Source organism: Barbatula barbatula, assembly GCF_947034865.1.
Source record: "Barbatula barbatula genome assembly, chromosome: 4".
In the NCBI taxonomy this organism is placed as follows: domain Eukaryota; kingdom Metazoa; phylum Chordata; class Actinopteri; order Cypriniformes; family Nemacheilidae; genus Barbatula; species Barbatula barbatula.
This window is the reverse complement of record NC_136768.1, coordinates 20885009-20907341: the sequence shown is the minus strand read 5'-3', so window position 1 is coordinate 20907341 and position 22333 is coordinate 20885009.

Genomic DNA, 22333 nt, shown 5'->3' with positions numbered 1-22333 from the left:
CCTCTAGGAATCACATTCCGGTGGGTTAACTCCTAAGCATGGGTCTTTTGCACACTCAACACCAAGTGTAATCTTGAGGAGGAGGCCCTCCCCCAGTTTTCCTCATTTCACACAATTTTCTGTAATCATTTGCTGCAAACAAGTGTTTGTGATTAAATGTTCACAAAAATAATAAAAGGTTGTGGTAAATACTCACCACTTTGAATTATATTTTTATATTTTGTCTTGATCTGCTGCCAGGAACGTTTGGAGTTGGGGTTGCATCTAAAAATCTATGAATATCAATCTTTCTTAGGATGTAATAGCTTAGCCTTTACGTTCACATTTTACATACGTATGTATGCATGATGCATGTATTCATGTATTGACATGAATACACATATTTTAATATATTTTGAATATAGCCTACATAATTTTACGTTACTTGTTTAACTTACGCATTAACACAATCAGCAATCTTTCTCCAAGATTGTTCTCTTGCTTTGGCAGCAGATACAGTGTTACTGAGTGCTTGAAAAACACTTCTTCATATTTCTGAAGAATAATCTCTTGTACCTGCGCGGAAAAATATATCGCTCTATCCATATTGAACGGGATGGGTTGTTCAGTGCCGACATCAATCTTTTATGTGCACGCGCGCGTGGAGTAATCATAGCTTAAGGATCAGAGCCTGGATTGACAGAGAAAGTTCATGAGCTGCGTCATGCTACAAATAAAGCCTGATTGCATCGATTTGGTTTTGTTGACTCAAAACCAATCCTGTAACTCAGAGTTTGTTCAACTACCATCATGGTATAGGCCCCTGGAGACAAGCGATGACTAACCAAGCACTGAAGGACAGAAACAGAGTCTCTTAAATAGGCCCCGTGATTGGAATACATGTGCGGGTAATAACCCTAATTACGGGTCTAGATGACTGCAGCGATGCTGGACCCAATAGTGCCCTCTAGTGGACAAACAATAGAGTCCTGCGTAAAAACCCTCACAGGGACTTGTTCTGCCATATTGCACGTCACAGTTTCTCCCATTCATAGAAATAGTAGTAAATCATCTTTCTAAATCTTTAGCCTTTAGTTGCCTGCTTATTAAACAACCAGTTTAAGAATTTGCATGTAAACGCACCCAGTATTCGACAAAATAGCTGGCTAAATCATGTTTAAAACAGTACAAAATCTTTCTTTACCTGTTTGTTTGGAAAAGATGAAGATGACAGACTCCAAAACAGACCAGTGGCACTACAACGAGCTGTAAAGTGAAACAGAACACACACACACATTATATAATATATGATTTATAATATTAATATGACATGAAATAATTAATAATAATAATAACTTTATTTTCTTTAGCACCTTTAAATGAGGATCTCAAAGTGCTTTACAACAATAACAAAAAACCATACACAATATCAAAAACACGACAAATAAAACTATATATACATGTTTTTTACAAAATGTTTAATTAAAGGCTACCCTAAAAAAAATTGTTTTAAGGCGAGATATAAAAGTGCTAATAGTTTAGCTTGCCTTATCTCAATCGACAATTACACAGTTTTGGAGCTAATGAAGAAAAAGCCCAATCGCCCATCAATCTTAAATGGGTTAAAGGAACAATTAGAAGACCGGCATCAGATGAGCGAAGGTCACATGTTGGAGTATAAGGAATCAAAAGCTCAGACAAATATTGAGGTGCCAACCCATGTAACGCCTTGTAAGTGAGCATCAAATTTTTTAAATCAACCCTTAAATTAACAGGAAGCCAATGCAAAGACTCCAAGACCGATGTAATATGATCTCTCATCCTAGTTCTAGTAAGGATTCTAGCAGCTGAGTTTTGCATTACCCGCAATTTATTTAGGGTAGCTTTTGACTCCCCAGCCAACGAGGCATTGCAATAATCAATCCAAGAAAACACAAACGTGTTAATCAACCTCTCAGCAACAGGAAAGGATTGAACCATCAACGGACAGAGTAATTCGACCCAGCTTTACGTAATTGAAGGGGTGAACCAATTAGCATTACCTCAGTTGTTTCACTGTTAAGACAAAGAAAGTACCATCAACAGACACAGTTCCATTAGGTTTAGTCTTAATTATAATTAGTATACTAGAGCTAAAGTTCATAAATGCAAGTGGGTTTTTAAAATACAAAGTAGGTTATAAATCTAACGATACGATCACGGCAAGCCACAAGCCCTCCAGCGAAGTTGTGAGAGCAGGACTTTCTCGACTACATCTTTGCTAAGGTGTCAAGGAATTTCTAGTGCATGTTCTGAAGCAACTTTCGATCAATACTCTGCTCAAGCCCATGTTCTGACTCCACTGCACGAGCAAACGTTCTCTTTGTTTTCTTTTTTTTAACAAAGGGTGATGCCAGAACAGGAAAGGACAAAGCTCCTGACCTGAAAATATTTAAAAAAGTGTTTCTGTGGAATACCAAATTAGTTTACCAGCTGTTGAAATGACATCCAAGTACCCCCTTCAAATAAGTCTTTTATTTGACAAACCCCCTTGTTCATCCAGTTTTTAAATCCCATATAATTTATACCAGGTATGAATTTTGTATTACCCCAAAGTGGTGAAAAACGTCTCCGGTTACTTTCGTAACCTCGGTTCCCTGAGAAGCGGGAACGAGATATTGTGGAGAACCACATATGAAACTTCTCTTTTTCACTTTTCCTGAAGTCCTATAGGATAACGCCAGTAAAAACTGGCCAATTGTCGCAAGACATGTACAATATGCAAATACTGACGAATCTAGACAGTATAAATACAGTGCATGTGACGACAATTCCTCAGAATCTACGATAGAACGCCTGCCCGGAGATAAGCAGCAAATACAGCGTTCTATGCATTGTCTCATTCCCGCTTCTCAGGGAACCGAGGTTACAAAAGTAACATTGCGGAGAACCGCATATGGAACGGTAGTACAATCCCGCCGTGCAAGCTAGCAAAAACAGCCCGACAACTGGGATAACACACAAAGTATGTGGAGCAAACAAATCAACCATTTGCAAGGTCGTCCCAAGAGTACGCCAAGGTAATAGCGTCAACCACCCAGTGAGAGAGCCTCCGTTTTGAGACAGCCCGGCCTCTAGTACCCCCACCAAAACAAATAAAGAGCTGCTCAGACTGCCGAAACCCGGCCGTGCGATCAATGTAAGCCTGCAAGACCCTTACCGGGCAGACCGCTCTCTGAGCGTCAGCATCCTGCGAGTCTGACGACTCGGAAGACAAAGCGGGCAAAGAAATGACCTGCGCTCTAAAAGGGGTAGACATGGACTTTGGCACATAACCCGATTTCGGATCTGAGCAGCTCTTTATTTGGTTTTTAGAGTGAGCTCTTTTACAGAAGCCGCGTCCAAAGGCTCGAAAGGGGGAGAAGAGAGAGCCTTCAACACCAGCGCTAAGTCCCAAGGCGGCACCGAAGGGGTTCGCGGGGGGGAAAGTCTCCTCGCACCTCTGAGGAATCTGACCACCAGCATGTGCCTACCAATCGATTGCCCATCAACCGGGGAACGAAACGAGGCTATAGCCGCCACATAAACCTTCAGCGTTGAAGGGAGGCTGCCGTTGTCCAACCTGTGCTGCAGGAAAGATAAAATATCAGACACGGGGCAGGACGCCGGGTCGATATTGTTACTGCTGCACCATTTAGCAAACATCCCCCATTTCAGAGCGTATAAATGTCTGGTAGACGGTGCGAGACTCCGAAATAGTATCCAGTACACGCTGAGGGAGTGTAGTTAGAGCCCCCGAAGCGGCCAGGCATGGAGGTTCCACAACTCTGGGCTGGGTTGCCAAATCGTGCCGTTCACTTGGGACAACAGGTCTCCTGAGGGGAATCCGCCACGGCGGTGCCGTCAACAACTCACTCAGGTCCGGAAACCATGGTTGATTCGGCCAAAACGGAGCGACGAGAATCACCGACGCCGTCCCCTCTCTGATTTTACACAGCACTAGGGGTAAAAGCTTCACCGGAGGAAACGCTTAAAGCCGAACGTCCGTCCAACGCGACGTCAACGCGTCGCTCCCCATGGGGGAGTGGATCAGCGAGAAATACAACGGGCAGTCTGCGTTCTCACTTGTCGCGATTAGATCCACTTCCGCCTTCCCGAAGCGTTCCCAAATTAACAGGACTGAGTCGGGATGAAGCCTCCATTCCCCGTGCAGAAGACCTTCCCTCGAAAGCATGTCCGCTCCGCGGTTCAGATGACCGGGGATATGCGCTGCTCTGATAGAGAGTATATGCCGATCTGCCCACAGTAGGAGACCCGCCACCTGTTTGAAAAGAGCTCCGGAATGGATCCCTCCCTGGCGATTTATGTACGACGCCATGAGACCCAAAAACCTCTGGAACTCCCTCAGGGGAACAGTCCGGCCCAGCCTAAGCAAATGTAGAGCTGAAGAGATGGACTCCATCCGCTCTGGGGAGAGGCGAGCGCACATCTCCACTGAGTCGAAACATACCCCCAGATACGTTATAGACTGACTCGGTGTGAGTTTGCTCTTCTGCATGTTCACACGCAGCCCCAGGGATGTCAAGTGACAAAGCAGCATCCGCGTGTGGCCGATTAGCGACTTCCTAGAGTGGGCTAAAATCAGCCAATCGTCCAGATAATTGAGAATGCACTTTCCGCTAGCTCTGAGAGGGGAGAGCGCCGCGTCCACGCACTTCGAGAATGTGCGCGGAGCTAATGCCAGTCCGAATGGGAGTACAGCAAATTGGTACCCTGAATCCTCGAATGCGAATCGCAGGAACCTTCGGTGGTGTTTGGCTATCTGAACATGAAAGTATGCATCCTTCAGATCTACGGATACAAACCAGTCCCCGGGACGCACTTGTGCCAGGATCTGTCATTTTAGAGTTGTCATTCTGAATGCTCGCTTGTGAAGCGCTCGGTTGACGGGTCTCAAGTCCAGAATCAGACGCAGACCACCATCTCTCTTTGGCACTACAAAATACCGGCTGTAAAACCCGCTTTCCCGCTCGTTCGGAGGGACACCCTCGATCACTCCTTTCGCGAGCAGGCTGCAGATTTTCTGCCTCAACACAGGCACGCCTGAACTGCAGGTAGTACCCGTGTTCTATCACGTTTAGTAGCTAGAAGTAGTTAGTAAGTTTAGTATGGCTTTCCACGCATCCAGAAACAGACATAACGGCCGAATCTGTTCGGGGGAGCACGCTGGCCCAGCGAGGCTAAATGCACTGGTGAGAAAATGGCTCGCGCGTAAGAATCCAACGGTCTCTCGTCCAGGGGAGCGTCTGTGGACGAGGGAAGGCTGGTTATAGCTGGGACTAACTGCGGCTTCGCGCTACACCGTGGCAGGGCAAGGGACGCAGCATTGTGTGTATTGAAGGGGAAAAAGCTCCTCCTGTGAGCAGGTATGTGTTTTTATTGCATTCACACAAACACTTACCACATTGCAATAATCGCCCGCAACTGCGGGGGAAAACTGTTGCAAACAGCAGCGTTTGGGGGCCGCCGGCACGCTCACGGACTCTCTCCTTCTCTTCCAGGTCTGTCAGGATGACGGCTTGGCAGCCGATGACGCTCCGCTGTCATGGCGCGGACCTCTCTTCGGCCCGTACCTCTTCTAAGCTGGGCCCGACCATTGTTTAGGACGGACGTCGGTGCGGGAGCCGGTGCTGCTTGGCGGGTCTCTGCGAGAAGTGAGGCGCGGATGAAGAGCGGGCTCTGGGAGACGGTTGATAAGATCGTCGAGGCAGCACGTGACTCATAGCCTTGGCGCCCTTTTGCGCCTCACCAAAACGCTCTACTACCGACTCCAGACACGGATTTTTCCACGGCTTCGCCTGCGGCCGCGTAGGCAATGCCGGCGAGATGGGCGGTAAATCTGCACAGTTTCAAGGGCAGGCCTGGGTGCGAGCCCAACGAGGTGGTGGAAGGGCACAGATGAGCGGAGAGGGTCTCCTCGACGGGTGGCATGCGCACGTAACTGTGGGCTTCAGCCCCGACCACGTGGGCGAACATGGCTGGCGTAGCAGCGTGAACGCACGCCGACTGAGGTGCAGACCAGGATTTCACCATGTGCTCGTGGACGTGTGGGAAAACCGGCGCACTCCTCTTCGACGTGGCCTGGCGGCGGCTCGCCTGAAAGTACCAGGAGTCGAGCCTACTTTTTGCCGGCTCGTCAGGTGAATCCTAGGTGATATCGAGCTCGCTTACGGCCTTATCGAGAACCCTTACGAACTCCTCGTGGAGGTCCGGGGGGCTCTCTGGATCGGAACGATCCCGCTCCGATCCTGTCCAGTCCTTGTCCGAAGCAGAGATGGACATGGAGTCATAGTCCTCCCCAGCGCCGAAGGAAACAGCGTCCGCGATGGAAGGCGGGGGACGAAAGCTCTCGTCCACGTAGAGGACTGGGGAATGAGGTGACGGCAGAGGACGGGGGCCCGGAGCCGGGTCGTCGCCGCCACCTCGTGGAATGGGTGGACTCACCAGCGGCTCGTTGGCAGCGGTGAGCCTCGACCCTATGAGTCCACGAGCGATGTTCCTGCGAGTCCTCAAGACACGCGCCGGCAGGTCCGCACTGTGCGCGCAATCAGCCTCGCAGAATGCATCCTCCGCGTGAGGAAGGCCCAGGCAGGAAATGCAGTGCTCGTGAGAGTATCCTGCGGGCCAATGGGGCCCGTGCAAAGGCAACAGTATGAAGCCATCGGATGGGGTGAAAGAAGTTCTAGTTGCGTCTTCAACGATGGCAGCGTGAAAAAGAAGATTCTGAGGAATTGTCGTCACATGCACTGTATTTATACTGTCTAGATTCGTCAGTATTTGCATACTGTTGTACAATTGGCCAGTTTTTACTGTTGTTATCCTATAGGACTTCAGGAAAAGTGAAAAAGAGGAGGAGTTTCATATGCAATGTCGAAGTGACCGCTCTCGAAAGGGAACATGATAATGTTATTCCTTCATCTAGAAACTCATGAGCTTCGTACCAAACAGATATAGTATTCTTGAGAAAAGGATTTTTGGTATTTTTTCTAAGTAATTTAATTGGGGTGGAGTTAAGATACATTTGTAGTGGGACATTCGTTTTGTTTTTTTCCAGAGCAACCCATGCCGGCGTAGGGTCTGTATTATTGAAGTAGTACATAGCAGTGCAGAGTTGGGCGGCCCAATAATAAAGTAGACCTCCTCAGTCATATGGTAAATACAGAAAGGACAATCGCAATCAAGGGCGTTTATTATTCCAAATAAATCTGGTAAATGTTTTCTTAAGCTTTGATAAAAAAGAGGTTGGTAATGGGAGTGGGATGGACTGGAAAAGGTATAGAAATTTAGGCAGAACTGACATCTTTATTATATTTATGCAGCCTATAATAGAGACAGGCAATGCGTTCCATCTCTCGAGCGAGTTTATGGCCTTTTAAACTAATGGTTCATAATTTGTAGAAACAATATCATCTATATTGGGAGTTATCTTAATACCTAAATATTTAAATCCTTCAGGGGCATTGGCGAATTGCGTGAAGGATATGTAGTTTCTTCTTTTATCTCCATTTAAAAAAAGCAGAGCGCTTTTGTTATTATTAATTTTGTATCCTGAAAATGCTTTGCTCTGTTAGTGTGTTGTTAAGTGCCGGAATAGAAGTCTTTAGGTTTGTAAGAAAAACCACAATGTCATCTGCAAACAACGATAGACAATGTTCTTGTTCTCCTACTGTTATACCTTTTATATCAGGGTTATCTCGAATTGCCATTGCAAGAGGTTCAACTGTATATAATAAAATAATACAGGGGATAAAGGGCACCCTTGGCGTGTGCCTCTACTTAAGTCAAATGGCTCTAAAATTTGGTTGTTTGTTATGACTTCTGCCTGGGGTTCCTTATAAAGTAACGTGATACATTTAAGGTAACCCTCTCCTAGTCCAAATCTTTTAAGCATTTCAAAAAGATATTCCCATTCAATCCTGTCAAAGGCCTTCTCAGCATCCAATGACAGGATGGCATGGTCCTTTGCATTATGTTTTTTATATAGTATATTCAAAACCCTACGTATATTATGAAAGGCTTGTCTCCCAAGCACAAACCCATTTTGGTCATTCATAATGAGTTTTGGTATAAATGTTTCAATTCTTTTGGATAAGGCCTTGCACAGTATTTTGGTGTCACATGACATTAGAGATATTGGTCTATAAGATGACCTATCGTTAGGAGATTTGCCTGGTTTTAATACAAGAGTTATTAAAGCTGATCTTAATGAGGGGGGTCGGATTTCTTTTTCAAACGATTCATTGAACATATTAAGAAAATGCGGCATAAGTTTTCCTGCAAATTTTTAATAGATTTCTACTGGTAGGCCATCAGGTCCAGTGGCTTTCCCACTGTTCATACACTGTAGTGCATCTTGCAGTTCTTCGATATTTAGATTTCTATCTATCATCTTCTGACATTTTAGGAAAATGTTGTGTATCTAGGAATAAATGTTGTCTTTCTAGGGTGTTTGTGTATTCAGTTTCAGATTTGTATAGGTGCTCATAATATGTTTTAAAAACCTTATTTATTTCCCCAGGGTCTACAATATTTTCTCTGTTCTCTGCTGTGATTGAGTTAATGGCTCTATCGGTTTGTATCTTTTTAATTCTCCAAGCGAGAAGCTTTCCAGGTTTCTCGCCCTGATCATAATATTGCTTTAACCATAATAGATTTGTAACTATTTTTCTACTAGTTAATTCATTATACTGTGTTTTAAGTACCTGTTATGTGGTCAGAAACAGAAGACCCAAGAGCGAGGTAGGTTCAATGCTGAGGTTTTAATGTTCAACAGAAATGCCAGACTCAATAGCTGTGCAAAAAACCGAACATAAACTCTCCCGAGGAGGTCAGAATCAAAACAGAAAGAAATGCAACACAAAAATAATCCAAATGGCTCAGGGAACAATTCCCCTTAGATGCAAAATAATCCAAATGGCTCAGGGAACAATTCCCCTTAGATGCAGGAACCTCCGAGGAGGAGACCAGTGAACAGACCGACCTCAACAGATTGCGCAAGGCAAGGCAAGGCAAGGCAAGGCAAGGCAAGGCAAGGCAAGGCAAGGCAAGGCAAGGCAAGGCAAGGCAACTACAATGCCAGCAGACAAGAGCTTACTCACAAAATAATCCGAAAAGAAACAGAAGGAACAAACGCTAGAAGTAGACAGACTAATCAAGACAAGCCAAGAAACAGGTGTCACCGCAAAACAGTGGGAGCGCTGATTGTGACGAGCGACAGTTGATAACAGGGCTAATGAAAGAGTAGATGTTAATGCTACAGAGTGTATCAAAGCGAGATGAAGTATAAATAAGTATAAATGTGTGTGTAAAGGGGTGAATGAGAGCGTGTGTGTAAAGGGAGAGACGGGGAGGATACCCAGATCCTGACAGTACCAGAATTTATTTTTGTTTTGTAGGATTGCTGCTATTAAAGAGTTGTTGTTCTAAAGCTTTAATTTGTTTTTCTAAGTCTTCCAATTTTGTGTAATACGTTTTGGATTTATATCTTGTAAAGCTCAATATCTCCCCTCTTATATAGGCTTTAAAGGCCTCCCATTTTACTGAAACATTCGTCTGGTCTGTATTCACATGAAAATAAAGATCTATTTTAGTATCCAAAAATTTCACAAAATCTGGATCTTGAAGCCATGTTGCTTGCAATCGAAATCTGAAAGGGGCAGGCGAGAGTTCATTTATTCTAATTGTCAATGTAATTGGGGCATGGTCCGACAATATAGTACTATCGTAATAACATTTACCAATTTTGGAGATGAGATGGTTAGAGATTAGAAAATAATCTATTCTGGAGTAGGTTTTGTGAACACTTGAGAAACATCAAAATTATTTTTTGTTAGGGTTCTGGTACCTCCAAATTTCAGTCAAATTCAAATCCATCATATATTTTCCAATTACCTTTTTAGACTGTTGATGGGTATATCCTGTCCCTAAAGAGTGGTCACATGCTGGATTTAATACACAGTTGAAGTCTCCTCCTATTATGAAGTGTCCATTATATGTTGACATTGTGAGAAACAAATTTGGGTTCATATTCATTAGGTGCATATATGTCAATTAGATTGACTGGGGTTTTTGATATTGTAACGCTTAGAATTATATACCGCCCTAAAGGATCTACACATTTACATTTATTCATTTGGCAGACACTTTTATCCAAAGCGACTTACAAGTAGTTTTTTACAGTGACACATTACTGAAGAGCAATCAGGGGTAAGGTGCCTTGCTCAAGGGCACTTCAGTCATGACCTGCTGGCACAGAGATTTGAACCAGCAACCTTCTGATCACAAGCACAATGCTCTAACCACCAGGATCTGGGCCGGCATACATTCACACCCTACTACACTCCTGCACCCCATCAAAAACCCTGCGTTCAGCAAACGAGCGGCGCCTTGTAACGCCTTCTCATAAGGTCACTAAATCCCTTTCCCACTCATTCTCCTTCACAACTCCTTCCTGGTGGAACATTCTTCCCAATGCGGGATGTCAACCACATCTCACAGCCTTCGAAAAACTACTAAATACACACCTCTTCGGCGACTACTTGACAGACAAATGAAAAAAAATAATAAAAAAAACGTACACTAACCCTTTTCTCTCAACAGGTAGTGGTCTAGCTTTTGTTGAAACTAGTAACTTTGTATTATTGCTCTTTGTCGATGTGAGATTATTACTTTGTCTAGGTATACAGCTTTTATGAGTTGAAGTGTCTAGTCGACGGAGCAATCAGTGGAACCGGATCCGGGGACCAAGAATGACACAGACGTGTAGTTCACCCAAAGTCCATGTTTACTAAATATGGGTTCAGTATATATATGCATAAGTGAGGAAGTGATGAACATATCACTTATATCTGAACATCTCGCACAATAACAAGATAACACAATAAATCTGACAATTGTTAGGTCAACGTGTACTGAGCACGCCGTCATAATGGAGATCCCTTAGACAAAACATATATCTGTCCTTGCATGTTGAAATAACAGGGAATTCTGGATTCTCACAGAAGCCAAGCAGGGTCGGGCCTGGTCAGTACTTGGATGGGAGACTGCCTGAGAATACCAGGTGATGTAAGCTTTAACACAAAGTGGCCTTATGGCTGCTTTCTTCATGTGTCGAGCTTGGGCACCCAGCTATAGCTTATGGCCACACCACCATGAGCAAGCCTGCTCTCGTCTGATCTTGGAAGCCAAGCAGAGTCGGGCCTGGTCAGTACTTGGATGGGAGACTGCATGGGAATACCAGGTGCTGTAAGCTTTAACCCAAAAAAAAAAAAAGAAGCACGCCCACTCTCGTCTGATCTTGGAAGTCAAGCAGGTTTGGGACCAAAATCCACACTTTGGTGTAACTTCGTTTTGATTGTAGTTATCAAGTGTTTATTTATTTACCTTCTTTTCACACGATTCAGTTTTTCCTTAGCTTAGGCTGTTTGGGAGAAACTTACATTTTGTGTTTTTTGTACGTTTTTTTGGGGGCAGATAATGGCGGACAGACACACGGCAAAGAACATGGATATGGCTGGAGGAACATGCGCGGTAAACGAACCTGGACCTGAACTTAGACTACGACATGGAATAACTAATGAAAAGTATCAAAGGAAGAGCAACAAAAATAAGGATTACTTGAAGGAGGCAACGGTAACGGTGAATATTACTGGGGTGAATGCGCGAGCTGAGGATATCATTAAGGCGGTAACGGAAAAGATCGGAAGAGGGAAAATCCTGGCGGTAAGACCCAAACAAGACAATGAATATGAGGTGACTTTGGAAAATGTGGATGATGTTGAACTGTTAGAAGTTGGAATAAGGATAAAGGAAGTGGAATGTGATGTAAAGAGGCTTCAAAACAGAGACTATGTCGTCTCGTTTATGCACCTGCCCGCCTACATAGACGATCAAGAGATCGTTAATAAACTTGAAGGTTGGAGAGTTACCTCTTTATCGAAAATAACAAGACCATTGTATCCGGGCACGACCATTCAAGATGGCACAAGGTTCATTAAATCTCGCTTCCCTAAAGATGTCGCCTCTCTCCCGTATAGCACTAAGTTTGAAACTGCTGAAGGGCTGCAGTTCTTCAGGGTAATGCACAGCCATCAGGTTAAACTCTGTCGGCTGTGCATGAGCCCAGAGCACATCATGAAAGACTGCCCAAAGTTTAAGTGCTATAAATGCGAGGAGAGAGATAATTTCACGGGAGAGTGCAAGGCGGTTAAGTGCCCGGACTGTAACAATGTTTTAAATCTGTGTGAATGCTGGTTTGGCAACGAGACTCATGTGGGCGGGCAGGTGCATGAGCAAGAGGGTAGGGGAGAACAACATGAGAACGACACGAGAGAGAGAGACGGGGGATCGGTAATTGATATTGACAATGGTGAACAAACGGAACTACAAGATAATTCACAACAGGTCACAGAGAAGGAGACGCAGAGTGCAACTGAGGAGAGGTCAGAGAAAGAAATGGACGATCAAGCTAAAAGACAAAATAAAGCACAAAATGAGGAATCTAAAGAGCAGACGGAACCAACTGAACAATCAAAACAAGAGGAAGGAACATGCACACCACTTGACATTTCTGTTACTCTGGAAGATGGGATGGACCAAGAAGAGGATTTTAACAAGGATGTGGATACAATGGACGATGGGAAACCAAGGCTAGATAAAAGACGACGGAAAATAAAGGTAAAGCCATGTTTAGAAGGAATAAGGAAAAGAACAATTAACAAAGACCTACTAAAAGGTAAATATGAACTGTTAAAAGACTTTGATGATATGAGCTAAAGAAATGAGTTTAATGAGTGTTTTCATACATGTATTCTTTATGGTTTTAAGTTTGGTTACTTTTAATGCCAGAGGACTTTCGGATTTTAACAAATTTGAAAAGGTGAAAGAAATGTTCAAGGATGAAGATGTGATTGTATTGCAAGAAACTAATTGGAGAGAAAAACATGTATGTGAAATAAGGAAAAGATGGAACGGTGGGATCTTATACAATAATGATGATAAGAGGGTTTTTTAATAAGAGGAAATGTGAATATTGTATGCAAGGTTATTTATAAAGATGATGTTGGGAAATGTTTAGCAGTAGAAATGGAATATGAAGAGAAAAAACTGGTTGTGATAAACATACATGCACCTACAGAGGAAAGGGGGAAGAGAGATTATTTTCACAGTTTAAGGTCACTTTTAAATAAGCATCAGAATGTCTGTTTAATGGGAGATTTTAATACTGTGTTAAGCAAATTAGATGTGGCAGATGGAATGGAATGGTTTGGATAGATATGGGAAGGAGAGAGTTAAAATCAATAATGGAAAACAATAACTTGGTGGATGTTTGGAGAGAAAGGAATGAAAGAAGACAATATTCAAGAAGACAAAGGGTGGGGAGTTTTATGTGTCAAACAAGAATCAATTTTATTTTGTGTAAGAGGAATGTAGAAGGTTTTATTGAGAATGTGAGATATGAGGAAACAAGTTTAAGTGATCACAAGCCATTACACATGCAGATTGATTGGAGTACGACAAAGAGAGGTCCGGGGGTGTGGGGTTTAAATCCTGAGGTTTTAAAAAGCGAAGGGTATGTTTTAGATATAAAGACACTCATTGAAAGGGAAAAAGGGAATGTAATGTATGTGGAAGACAAAAGATTGTGGTGGGAAAATAAAATTCACACAATGGAATTGTGCAGATTAATTGAGAAAACAAATAGACATAATGGACAGGAAATAAGAGAAAATTTGGAATAAGAGTTAAATCAGGGAAATAAAGACATGTTAAAGATAAAAGAATTGGAAAATAAACTTAAAGAAATAGAAGAAAAGAAATATGAAGGTGCAAGAGTAAAGCTCAATTCCATACGCTCTCTCCGGGTCTCGTCTCTGATTAGATTAGATTCAACTTATAGTCATTACACATATACAAGTACAGTGTAACGAAATGTTGTTTAGGTCTAACCAGAAGTGCAGTTAGCAAATGCAGGATATACAGTTAGAATAAATACAGAATACAATATCAGAGAATATAATACAGTGGGCATGGACTAACTATAAAAATATTTTGCAGTAGGGATGTTCAATGAAAATATGACAGAAGGTATATAATATGAACAATATATACAGATGGCTATATACTATGAACATTAATGTACAGGTGGATATGAACAGATAATAACTTAGACTAAAAATAGTGCAAGTGACTTAGGTATGAATAAATTATTGACATTGGCTATTAAAGTTGCAGTTCAATAGGTGAGTTAATGCAGTTGCTGAAGTTAATGCAGTCATTAAAGTTACGGTGGAGTATACGATTTAATGCAGTTAATAGTTTGCAGTCCAGAAGATGAGTTAATGCAGTTCATAGGTTACAGAGCAGTAGATTAGTTAATGCAGTTATTGAAGTTACCGTGCAATAGATGAGTAGATGCAGTTAATAGAATTACAGTGCAGTAGATAGGTTAGTGCAGTTATGGAAGTGGTCCATTAGTGCAAATGAGCATTCAGTTAAATATTCCTGGTGTGCAAGTGAGCAGTATAGAGTGCAAATGATGCTGTGTGTGTGTAAAAAGTCCAGTAGAGCAGATAACATGAAGTACTGGTGTGTACAGTTCAGTCATGCATGCAGCCCTGTAGTGCAGTGTAAACAATGTTGTAGCAGCATTGGAGTTAAGGGTATGAGAGGTAGTGGAATCAGTGGGGGGCAGAGTTCAATAATGAAACAGCTCTGGGAAAAAAGCTGTTTCTTAGTCTGCTGGTTCTTGTCCGGAGGCACCGGAAGCGCCTACCGAAAGGGCAGGAGAGTAAACAGTCTATGAACGGGGTGAGAGGAGTCCTCAATGGCAGAAAGTGTAGTCCCTGTGATGCGCTGGGCTGTTTTCACCACCCGCTGCAATGCCTTGCGCTCAGCAACAGAACAGTTCCCGTACCAGACTGTGACACAGTTGGTCAGGATGCTCTCTATCGTGCAGCGATAGAAGTTCACCAGGATAGTTGAAGACAGTTGGTTCTTCTTCAGTGTCCTCAGAAAGAAGAGACGCTGGTGAGCCTTCTTGACCAGGCATGAGGTGTTGGTGGTCCAGGACAGGTCCTCCGAAATGTGAGTCCCCAGGAACTTAAAACTGGAGACACGTTCAACAGCCATCCCATTAATGTGGATGGGGTCGTGTGTGCCTCCTTTCGCCTTCCTGAAGTCCACAATGATCTCCTTTGTCTTGGAGGTGTTAAGGAGCAGGTTGTTGTCGGTGCACCATGTGGCCAGGTGCCGGACCTCCTCCCTGTATGCAGTCTCATCGTTGTTGCTGATGAGACCAATCACTGTTGTATCGTCTGCAAACTTGATGAAGGAGTTAGATCCGTTCACAGGCCTGCAGTCGAGTGTGAAAAGGGAGTAGAGAAAGGGGCTCAGTACGCAGCCCTGTGGTACACCAGTGTTGAGGATGGTGGTGGTGGAGCAGATGGGGCCTAACCTAACAAGCTGAGGCCTGTGCGTCAGGAAGTCCATAATCCAGTTGTTGATGCCTAGGTTTCCAAGTTTGACGATTAGCTTGGAAGGGATGACGGTATTGAATGCAGAGCTGAAGTCTACAAACAGCATACGTGCATAAGTGTCCTTATTGTCCAGATGTGTGAGCACGGAGTGCAGTGCCATGGACACTGCATCATCTGTGCTCCTATTGTTGCCCTAGGCAAATTGGTATGGGTCCAGTGTGGGTGGTAGAGAGTCCTTTAGGTGTGCCAGGACCAGCCGCTCAAAGCACTTCATGACAATGGGTGTGAGTGCTACAGGGCGGTAGTCGTTCAGGCACGTCGGGTTAGAATTTTTTGGAATGGGCACAATGGAGGTGGATTTAAAACATGCTGGAACCACTGCTTGGGCGAGGGACAGGTTGACGATGTCCGTGAAGACCCCAGCGAGCTGCTCTGAACATGCCCGGAGTACGCGACCAGGGATGCCATCTGGGCCAGCAGCCTTGCGCGCGTTGATCCGACTTAGTGCATTGTGAACATCAGTGGTGTTAAGTGTGATGATTGGGTGGTCAGCAGAGGGTGTGAGCTTGGTAGCTGTTTCCTTGTTGTCTCTCTCAAAGTGAGCATAAAAGTCATTAAGCTCGTTCAGGAAGACGGCATCTGTGGCTATGGGGGTGGAGTGTTTGGGTTTGTAGTCACTGATGGCCTGGATGCCCTGCCACATGCGTCGAGGGTCAGAATTGGAAAAATGCTCCTCTAGCTTCAGCTTGTAGCAGTGTTTGGCCTTTTTGATGCCCCTCTTCAGATTTGCCCTAGAAGTACTATAGGCCTGTGCATCATCCGATCGGAAGGCAGTGTTACGTGCTTTCAACAGGAGGCGCACTTCCTTGTTCATCCATGGCTTCTGATTAGGGTACGTGGTGATCTGCTTCTGGGTTGTGACACTATCAATGGTGGAATTTATGTAGTCCAATACAGAGGAGGTGTAACTGTTGATGTCCGTGTGAGAGCCACTGGTGGCCTGAGAAGCAAACAGACTCCAGTCTGTGTGTAGAAACCTTTCCTGGAGTGAAAAGTCTGCCCCCGCAGGCCACACCTTGATGGTATTCACTGATGGCTTCACACGATTAATGGGTGAGGAACAAAGAAAGGTGATCAGATTGACCCAGGTGGGGGAGGGGGGGTCGCGGTGTAAGCTTCAGCCATATTTGTGTACACATGATCCAAAGTTTTGTTTCAGGAAACATGCTGATGAAATTCAGGGAGCACTGTCTTTAAGTTTGAGTGATTAAAATCTCCCGCAACAATAAATGCAGCCTCCGGGTGAGCAGTCTGTTGTTAACTGATGGCTGCATGAAGTTATTTCATAGCAAGCTTGGCATCAGCATCCGGTGGAATATAAGCTGCCGTTATAATGGTGGAAGTTAATTCCCGGTGCAGATGAAACGGTCTACATTTAACCATGAGAAACTCAAGGTTAGCCGAGCAGTGTCTCCCGACAATAACAGAGTTTGTGCACCAAGTTTTGTTGATGTAAATGCACAATCCACCTCCTCTTGTCTTACCGGATTCCTCTGCCGTTCTATCCGCCCGGTGTGTGTTGTAGCCCGCTAACTCAATAGCGTTGTCCGGTATGCCGCTGTGTAGCCATGTTTCCGTGAAGATTATGACATTGCAGTTCAAAAGTCTTTTGCTGTTGGTGATACGGAGTCTAATCTCGTCCATTTTGTTCACTAGTGATCGAACATTAGCAAGGAAAATGCTGGGTAAAGAGAGGTGTTAGCTTTAGCCTAGCTCTTAGCCCTCCGCGCTTCCCCCGCCTTTGTTAACGATCTCGACGCCGCCGACAAGCACTTCCGCCCGGCCATGTAGGGTGCGTTGCATCGGTTGTTCTGACGATCTTAGGGACGAGTTGAATGTTGCTGATACAACTTCCGGACATGCGTAAACTGATATCCAAAAGCTCCTGCCGGGTATACGATGTAAATGCACAACTGTTCTGGATGAACAGACCCGAGATGAGCAAGAAATACCCTATATAAATGCTAAAACTGGAGAGACGCTGAGCGGCTTAACCTCACAAGTCATGTTGCCACCACCACCCGGTCCTGTAGATTCATCCTCTACAACATTAGGAAAATTAGACCTTTCCTATCGGAGCACTCTACGCAAGTCCTAGTCCAGGCTCTTGTCCTGTCCAAACTGGATTATTGCAATGCGCTTCTGGCTGGACTTCCTGCTTGCACAATCAAACCTCTCCAGATGATCCAGAATGCGGCGGCAAGAGTGGTCTTCAATGAACCGAAGAGAGCGCATGTAACTCCGCTCTTCATCAGGTTACACTGGCTCCCTGTTGCCGCCCGCATAAAGTTCAAGGCTTTGCTCCTGGCCTACAAGACCAACACCGGATCTGCACCATCGTATCTCCACTCGCTAATGCAGATCTATGTTCCTGCCAGATCACTGCGGTCTGCAAAGGAACAACGACTAGTGGTACCATCCCAAAAAGGAAAAAAGTCACTCTCCCGTACCTTCACTGGATCTGTTCCACATTGGTGGAATGATCTACCTGCTGCTACAAGATCAGCAGACTCGGTTGCCATCTTTAAAAAACGCCTAAAAACGCATCTCTTCCGTCAACACGTCGCTGATTGAGTTTTGTTCGTTTTTTGGGTCACGAAATTACTGACCGCGGCAGACAGCTGTCCGCAAAGCGTGTCTGCAATTACAGACATCGCAAGTCCAAAAGCAAAGAAGCAATTGATATCATTTTTAGGGACCATTTCTCTGCTCAGACAGCAGAGCTCATTGCACTCACACACGCATACAAATTATCAAAGAATAAAAATGTAGACATTCACACAGATAGTAGATATGCATTTGGTGTAACTCATGATTTTGGCACACTGTGGAAACACAGAAACTTTTTAAAAGCTGATGGTAAAAACATTCTTAATCACACACAGGTTGCTGATATGCTATCTGCCATTATTCTCCCAATTGCCATTGTTGTGTGTGACTATGCCACACACACTTTTGTATCTGAAACAATTTTTGCAGGAAGCCGACAAGCTGACCTTGCAGCAAAGCAAGCAACATCAGAGACAGACAGATTTTCTCCAGAAATCACTAACAAAACTTTTTCTCTTGCAGAGATGCAAACATTTTGCAGAACCGGATAAGCGTGCATTTTGGAAGAAGTGCTCATGTAAATACACAGACAATGTGTATTTAACAGGCCTCACCTGTTTGCCAAACATTTTTTCTCTGCTTTTGCGATTTTGACGCATGGCCTAGACCACGCGTCAAAAGGGGGGATGTTACAAGGCAATGTGTTTTTGCTCTCAAAATATTTGTGCAGGTCAAAAGAGCAGTAGCAAATGGAGCTGACAAATCATTACACAGCTTCCAGGAAGTCGTAGGAAAGACATGCCTCCCACTGCAAAAAGGTGTCCAAGGAGTGGCAACTCCAACCGTATGGCTCTTCGCAATGGTCGTGCTGACTGAAGCGACAGGAGGGGCACTATTGGTGCTCGCAAAGGGAATCAACTGTCCGAGAAATTAGAGATTATAGAATTTTGTTTTTGTGCAACACTATATTCCAAGTTTAATAAAATGGTTTGGGGAGGGACAGTGTTACCCTAATTCTGCTAGGTACTGGGGAACAAATATGTATTTGTGTAGAGGTACGTGTACCTCAGTTGATGTTCTGGATAAGGCAACAAAATTTGAAAATGTGGGCCATTATGTCAAATAAAAAGGAAAAAAAGAAAGTTTTAGACTAGCTCTAACTCAGAAAAATTTTAGTTGTAAGAGAAAGGGCGTTGCTCATCTTACATGGTCAAAGTATAAAGATTTTGGTTATCATATATGATAAAAGGGGGGAATGTACTGGAAATTTTCTAGTCTAGCTTCTTGATGTGTCTATCTATATGTTTATGAAGTTTCTATCGATGTTTTCTTTTCTATGTTATCATGTTTTTCTTTATACACGTCATACCACTCTGCCTTTGCCCTCGAGCAGAGGCCAAGATGTTCTGTTTGGAATAACGGGCATCACTTCTCGTAAACCAGCTCGGGATTCTGGCTGGGGCAAAGGGAGGGGGTTTTCACGTTTTAATATATAAACTCTGGGTGCAGGAGGAAAGAGCGCCTTTGCTCTGCACCATGCTCATTGCTCGTGATGCAGATTAAACGACAATAAAATACTTTGCAAAGTACCTGATGTCTCTGTATATTGCGTTTGTCAAAATTGACTCACCTTGATTAAGGAATAAGAAAATTCCACAACAGTGGCTCTTAGTCTCTGACTAGTTGGCCACCCCTGGTCTAAGGGTTAAATTTGTCAAAAAGTATCTTGATAAAGAGAATATAACAACATGGAAGAAAACGATGCAATATTTTTTAAACAAATGTGGCAATTTTTTTTTGGGAGAAGACAATTTATGGATGAGAACTAAAGCTTGGATGACAGAAAAATGCCAGATTTTTACAAGGAATTGATGAGTGCATGGGGGAATTTTTTAACTTGTGTACAACACATGCTGAGCGGTAGAGAGAGTATTTTAAACCAACCATTGTTCTTAAACAAGAACATTTTAAACCAAGGGAAAGAGGTGTTTTTTAAGAAGTGGTGGGATGTGGGAATTAGGGATCTGCACATCGATGCTATAGTATCGATATATCGATACTCGAAAGCTACTGTTTAGGTATCGATATTTCATAAAAAGTATCGATATCTTAATTAAGGCATGACTAAATGTTATCAAAGCTGTGCAGTGTTTATGTCAATCGGTGACGATGTTTAAAATGTTAAAACTTTCCAGCCGGCTGTGCGTGCGTGCAGTCTGTAGCGCGATGACGTAGTGGACTTTACCCATACGTAATGGATGTTATACCCGCATGCACTGCGGGTGTATTTTGATGGTGCAGCGCGAGTTGTGTGGTCACGTGGACGACGCATTCATTTTAAACAGAGTGGCACGATGGTGTGGTGCTATTTTTCTACATTTGAAAAGAGTATTGCACGATGCAATATATGTGATAAAAAAGTGGCACACAGCAATAATACTAGCAACTTTTTTAAACATTTACAAACGACACACCCTGAAACTTATAAAGAAGTTGAACGAAACCAAGCTGCCCGTGCCCAGTCTTCCTCTGCCCAGTCTTCATGTGTCCGACAAAAGACGTTACAGGAGACTTTCCAGGGAGGCAAAAATTATCCAGGTACAAAGAGCTGGTCATTAGTTAACCTATTACATGTAATCCCTTGTCACTTGGTACAAATAGGCAAATAAAAATAAGTGTGTTTGTGCGCGCACACAAATGAAAGTTTGCAATAGGAAACTTCAGTACAGTACAGTAATAGTTCTGTACAGTCAGTGTAACAGTTCAAGAAAAATGGCCTGTTTAAAATGACAGTGAAAAAATGCACAGTTAATGTTTTTAGGATTTACGTTATTTCATCATAATTATTGGAAGAATGTGGTTTAAACATTTTTATTTTTTGTTAAATTAACCTTTTATAATAAATATGTTATTAATGGCCAGTACAAGTCGTAATTTGTCTTTAATTGTAATTATATTCTATTATAAAAATGAAAAATTCTCATACACTTTAAAAATGATATCAGTATCGTTATCAGTATCGCTTAAATTTAAAGAAAAAATATCGGTATCGTATCGCATCAAAAAAATGTGGTATCGCCCATCCCTAGTTGGAATTACAAAAGTGAGAGATGTTTTATATGAGTTTAAGGAGGGATTTTTACCTGTGCAGTACATTGTGGACACTATGGAGGAAGCAAAAGAAGAATATAGTAGACAAGAAATTGAGAATAAGTTTAAGATAATAAAAAGTGCAATACCAGAGGATTGGATAAGAAACATTAATGACATGAAACAGGGGAAACAAGAGAAAGAATTGTATGTCAGGTTGGGAGAAAGATTGTTTAAAGAATGTACTGTGAAAATGTTGTATTGTTTTTTTAGAGATTATGTTTTTAAGAAACCTGTTGTGAATAAATACTGGTTGCAGAAATACAAAGATTTGGAAGAAGACCACATATGGACCAATATGAAGGGGAAGATAATAGAGACAAAACTGGGGACTTTAGAATACTTAATCAGGCACAAGGCGGTTTTTACTGAAGTTTTATTGACCAAAATCGGAAGAGAGCAAAACGCAACCTGCAAAGTGTGTAAAGAAGAAGATGAGGGGGTTTTTACATGTGTTCTTATTCTGTAAGAAATTGGAAACTTTTAATAAAAAATGCAAAAGGTTGATTGAGAGGTTGAGAGGGGGGCAAGATGATAAAGAAATGGATGGTAACAAGATGATAATGTTAGGAGCATACAAACCATGTAAAAACAGAAAAGTGATCAACCTGTTCGTTATGTTGATGAAAAGTGCAATATGGGAAAGAAGAGTCATTGCCAGGAAAGAAAATACTGTAATGGATGTTGAAATGGTGTTTAAAAGGAAAGTTGAGAAGTACCTGAAGTATTTACACTTTTATTTTAAGGAACAAAACAGGTTGGAAGAGTTTTCTTATGTTTTTAATAATGATGTGTGCTAAATATTTGAGGATTTTTAATGTGGGAGGTCAGACGGTCATGGTTGTTTTTTAATTCCAATTTTCTGTTTATACTTTGCTTTTGTCTGCTTTTACATTTCCTGAAGGTACTTGAAAGCGATACTTGAGTAAAAGTACAAGTATCTTACCAGAAAATGACTTTGGTAGAAGTTAAAGTCACCCTTCAAAATTTTACTTGAGTAAAAGTCTTAAAGTATCCGACATTTATTGTACTTAAGTATTAAAAGTAAAAGTATTTAAAAAAAAGTAAACGGTTGGAAT